We start from the raw sequence: 6,046 nt of genomic DNA on the forward strand, positions 1-6,046 counted from the left end.
TTTCTCGTATAATGTATATACATAAGACTATGATAGTGTAGTAATGGAAAAATAGACTTAGGCCTAGTTTGTTATTGCTTTTTTTTTTTTTTTTTTTTTTTTTTTCAGCACAAACTATTTCACTTTAAAGTTAAGCAGTACAAAAGTCTAGTAAAAATAATAAGCAGACTTTTAGTACTCAAATTTTAGATTTGTATTTCTAAAATTAGCAAGCTTCGAACCTGTAGTGCCGTTACAAATATCCTTTTACTTGGCACTTCTGAATTAAACAAATCTAGGCTCATTTTGGACATCAATTAGCGACACTCGTCTAAGAATCGCAATTATCTCCATCTCTATGCATCAATTAGTTCAGACATGAATAGTTGAAGACTATCATTCACATATAAGTATGTAAAGAAATAGATAAAAACCTCTTACATTGCTAACTTGATATCTAAGTGATTGGCAACTGCTACTTGCTTGAGAACGAATATCACATTGATGAGATGAGAGATCTTGCATTGGCTTATAAGTATGTTGAGCTATTCTCCATATTGCTAATTGATTTTATGATGGAACCTCAACTTTATTCACTTGTTACTTACTCACACAATGTTTCTCAAAAGTTTTTATAGGTATTTCAGCTTTGGTGTAACTGAACCATATGCAAATTGACTAATGATATACCTAATAATTGATAGCATGCATCCTCCAGCACCCGGAGCAAAAACCGTGGTTGCCCATTATGCACAAAAAGCCAAATGTAGCAAAAGTGAGACAAGAATCATAAGTTCAAGACTTTAACTCACAGGAAGCTCTGTGAATAAATTTGTCATACGAAAAACTTCTTTAAATACTGATTTCATCCAATCCAGTGGCTGCTTAAATTAGAAAAAATTTCTTTAACCCAGATTTTTAAGTTAAAATCATAAAAATTTGAACAAAGAAAAGAGAACCCAAAAACCAAAGCCGAAACAAATATGTTGGAGAACTCACCAGGAAAACCAAGCTTTTCAAGTTTTACAATTTCTTCAAATTAGAATGGGAGTCAAGCTTTTTTGGTATAAAATTTCTTTGAATTAGAAAGGAATTTAGCTTGAATTTTTCCAAGAATTCACCAACTCAATGATATACTCATGCAGTTATACAAAACAAAGTCGACCAAACTAAGGTGCACATTCAACATAAAATGATATACTCATGCAGTTATATGTAGTAGGAGGGATAAGCCAAAATTATGTTATCGGGGTGGGCTTGACGGCCAAGTTTCCTGCCTTTTTTCCTGTTAAAACTACAGAACAATTCATGAGCAATAAGGATGTTATCCTGTATTGATCTGCCCGGAGCAAAAGTTTCCTGGTTAGGTGAGATACACAAATGAAGGTGGGATAATTTTGTAACGAACATTACAAAGGCTAATTGGTCAAGAATTATTGACAATCTCCGGATTCTCCACTTTTGGAATTAGGGCAATATTTGTATGATTAATTAATTTGAGACTGGTATTATTGTCAAAGAAGTCTTTCACCATGTTGCACATTGAAGGTCCCACCAACTCCCAACATTCCTGGTATAAACTTGCTTGGATTCCATCAGGCCTTGGGGCTTTAAGAGCACCAATGCTTTTAACATCCCAAATCTCAGCATTTAAAGGAGTATCAGTTAATATGTTATTATGCTTATTTGAAATACAAGAGTTTATTATAGGAGTGATCAAGTTGATGTGATCAGCTGTAGGTTTAAAGCAATTAGTGAATCGCAATTTAAATTCCTTCACAAAGACTTACTCCAAACTCTCACCTCTAAACCATCAAAAACCATTGCCATCTCTGATCTTGTTGATTTCATTGTGCTTTCTTCTTATCGTGGCACTCAATTGGAAGAATCTCGTATTTTTATCTCCATGTTTTAACTAGGCCGCTTTGGCTTTTTGAGCCCAAATTACTTCCTCCTCCTTAAGCACTTGAGTGAGTTTTTCATTAATTTGAGCCTCCAATTGAATTTTATCAAGGAAATTATTCTCAATGTTGGAATTGCAATTAAGAGACATAATTTCCTTTTGAACTCGGTCCAAGTCACTTAATATTTTATCTTTCTTTTCCTTGACAAACCCAAAGACCAGACAATTCCAATTTTTAACAAGATAAGAGAAAGTACCTAAGCATCCCCTAAAATGATCAAGAGGGGATAGTCCCTCACTACATGTCCACGCACCTTTAACAAAGTGTTTAAAGTCAAGATGAAGGTTCCACTTTACTTCAAATTTAAAAGCTTTCCTCTATTGGCTAACTTGAGGGCCTACAGTGTCCAAGAATAAAGGACTATGGTCTGAACCTAAAATAGGATAATTGTGGAGAGAGTAATTTGGGTGCAGTTCAAGCCAAAAGGAATTAGCAACAACCCTGTCTAACCTCTCAAAGATAAGAATGTCATCTCTATGTTTGTTTATCCAGGTAAAAGGAACACCAGAGGCTTGTAAAGAAATAAGGCTAGCATTATTCAAGAAATTCACAAAATTAGTCATATAGGTACTAAGGCATGAATATATCTAGAAGAAGCAGAAATCACATTTAAATTGATAAGACTAGAGTTCCAACAAACACAAATACCCCCAGACCTCCCCTCGGGGTTCAAACCAAAAAACCGATCAAAAAACCTCCTAAAGCAACCAATAAGGGTCTTGTCCACAACAGTCTTAGTTTCAACAAAACAAAAGAAATCTAGCTTAACCAAGCTACTAAGATAACTAAAATAACTAGTGAAATCTGGTCTTCCCATGCCCTTACAATTCCATATAATTCCTTTCATCAGCCTCAGCAACATTCCAATCGTTGGCCTAGCACTCATAGATGCCGCCTCAGCAGCAAGTATGGCAGCAACAAAACTTCCCGAATTCTCCCTAGCTTTAGTCTCACCACTCATCACATTTGATATCACGTCTTGATTTTTTATCAAAGTAAACATAGCATCAAAAAAGTTCACCATGCCTAGTAAAAAATCACTAGTGTAGTAAGACTTAAGAGGAATTAATAACGCATTTAAATCTTCAAAGATAGATGCAACAAACATATCCTAATCAGTTATAAAATTATTATCATTTCTATGAGTAGGTCTAGCATTGCCCTAATGTCCCATTGTGCCTTCACTCACCAGCTGATCACGCTCCTCCGATTTCCTAGCCCTTCTCCAATCCTACACAATGTCTGCCTTTGCCACCCACTTTGGTTTAGGACTAGAGACCACATCTCTATACGACGTGTCATCCCTGGAACTTTCACCAGACTTCTTCTTATCCATTTTTTTCCTCCATTTTTGGAACAACTGTGGTTCAACCTTCTTCATTAGGGCTGATAGGAGCATATTCATGCGACTTAAATGGCTTGTTCTCGTACATTTACGTTATGTTTCTTTAGTTATTTTAGTTCTTTATGCTTCTTTTGTGTGTTTTCAGGTTCTAAGGGCTTAGGGAGCAAGAAAGTGCATTTTGAGGCCATTTGGAGCATTTTTGGGCATGGATTGGATAGCTTATCCATGGAGCCAAAGTTTGGACGAATTTGAAGGCCTTATTTTCACTTTGGACATAAAACAAAGGGCCTAGCCCATTCTCTCTTATTCTATCCCTTATAGCCATGCAAAGAACCATCCATTCCATCAAAAACAATCCATCAATTCACATGCAAAACCACCATTAACATACATGCACCCAAACAAAGCCAACCTAGCTAACCCTACATGCATTATTTATTAGCATCTTTACAAGACATTATCATTGCATAACATTCCACTTCCACCTCTTTCCAACCTAATTCACATGCATATCAACCCTACATACATTAATTAGTCATTCTTTTCATATTACACTCAAATGCATTCACATGCATTTCAAGAAGCAAAACAACATTGTGCCGTGAGCTTCCCTTGCATTTTCAGCTTTCCTCCTTGCATTCACATGCATAACCAACCTAGTGTCACTCCCATTCATTCCCTTTAATTATTTAGCCATTATCATACATTTATTCTCCCATAAACAACCCAACAATGCCGTGAGTTCCCACTCCCATTTCCAGCTTTCCATAACTTTTCCTAGTTGTTTTATTACATACATTCCCCCTTCATTATTCCAAACACATGCACCCATAATCATTCATCCCCTCCTAGCTGCAATATTCCCTCTTTTGTTCCCCCATTTCACCTATAAATAAGCATCCAACACTCCTCAAAATTCATTCACTCTTCCATACACATTTTCAGTTACAAACACTTCCATTTTCTGTGCAGTTTTTCTCCTTCATTGCAGCCACTATCCAACCACTTCCCATCCCTCCAAAACACTTCACATAATCCCCAAAGCTCACCTTAGACCTTGTGCTACAACAACGAGGAAGAAAAGAGTGCCTAAACGTTCATACAATTCAAGTTTGAGTTGTTGGAATGTTTAGGTGTTTCTTTGATTTCAAAGTTTAAATTTAATTCTCTTTGTTTTGTACGTATGAGAATGGAAGAGAAGAGTGCCTAAACGTTCATACAATTCAAGTTTGAGTTGTTGGAATGTTTAGGTGTTTCTTTGATTTCAAAGTTATGAGGAACTAAACCCCCTTTAGCTAGGGGGTGATTCGAAACTATGTTTATATTTGCAATTTGAATTGATTACGTTTGGTTGGAATTTCATAAGTTGTGGATTCAATTCGTTTAACTGTTTGATTGATAACTTATTTATGTATGTTCATTGAGATTGCAAGCTTAATTTTCATGCATAAATATGACGCTAGAATATAAGTGAATTTCACCTAATCGCTATGAACTTACATTCACAAGTAGTGGAGGTTGCTTATAAACAATCGCGTTAAACGAATTCTTGGCATAAGTTTCATGCGTATTCTATAGTAACGAATGCCTCGTCGATGTTTATGATTTCCGTTGAACTTAATGATCTTTGTTGAATGTCTCTATCATGCGTATTCCATAGTTAGGGACTTTGATTAAGAATAATTTGGTTGTAATGCGTATTCCATTCAATCCAACGAATTTAGGGAAATCTGAAAGTTAATCTAAGCGGATCTAATTAACTTGGAGCATTGAGTTTCACAACTTATCGAAAGACCAACTGAGAATCAATTTTGTTTGCAAGTGTAACATGTGTGGAGAAGAACCCCTTGGCTATTCCATCATCCATATTTTCATCACATTCATATTTACATTTTGCCTTTAATTATATTCTGTCTTTTTAATTTAATATCGTCCAAACACAATTCCCCCCCTCTATTTTGTTAAGTTTTAATCATTCGTATGTGTTTTAGTTTTGTATCTTTAAGCTTTTGGAGTCATAAACAATTGCAAATTCGTCTAAATCAAGTTCTAGCTTCTATTTGAGTCAATTTGATTGTTTTAGACAATTTGAGTTTTTCAAAGCCTTTCTGAGTCATAGTAGTCTTGTTAAGAGTATTTTAATTTAGTTTTTATGTTTTTAAGTCAATTTAGAAGGTTTTAGCAAGCCCTCCTAATCCCCGGCAACGGCGCCAAAATTTGATGCGAGATTTACTTGACACTCAAATTAAACCCTCGTTTGACAATTGTAGTAGAATGGATAAGTGAGGGATCGTTCGCTGTTTTAAGGTGTTTTTAAGTTGTTTTAGAGTGTTTTAGTATGTTTTGTTTTATAACTCCGAAAATCACATAAAAATTTGAAGAAAATGTTGGACCAACAAGGAGGGATTGGAGCTTACGTTTAGATGATGCACTGTGGGCATATCGTACGGCATACAAAACACCCATTGGGATGTCACCTTTTCGGCTCGTCTATGGTAAGCCATGTCATTTGCCCGTAGAGTTAGAGCACAAGGCACATTGGGCCGTGAAGATTTTCAACATGGACATAGATGCAGCGGGAGTTCATAGGAAGCTCCAATTGAATGAACTTGAGGAGATTCGGAATGAAGCCTATGAGAATGCCCGGATGTACAAAGCCAAGACCAAAGCATTCCATGATAAAATGATTCGAACCAAGACCTTCACAGTTGGGCAGAAAGTGTTACTTTTTAACTCTCGCCTACGTTTGTTTCCTGGT

The sequence above is a fragment of the Pyrus communis genome, chromosome 15, assembly GCF_041283825.1.
Source record: "Pyrus communis isolate YQ-2024b chromosome 15, ASM4128382v1, whole genome shotgun sequence".
NCBI lineage: Eukaryota > Viridiplantae > Streptophyta > Magnoliopsida > Rosales > Rosaceae > Pyrus > Pyrus communis.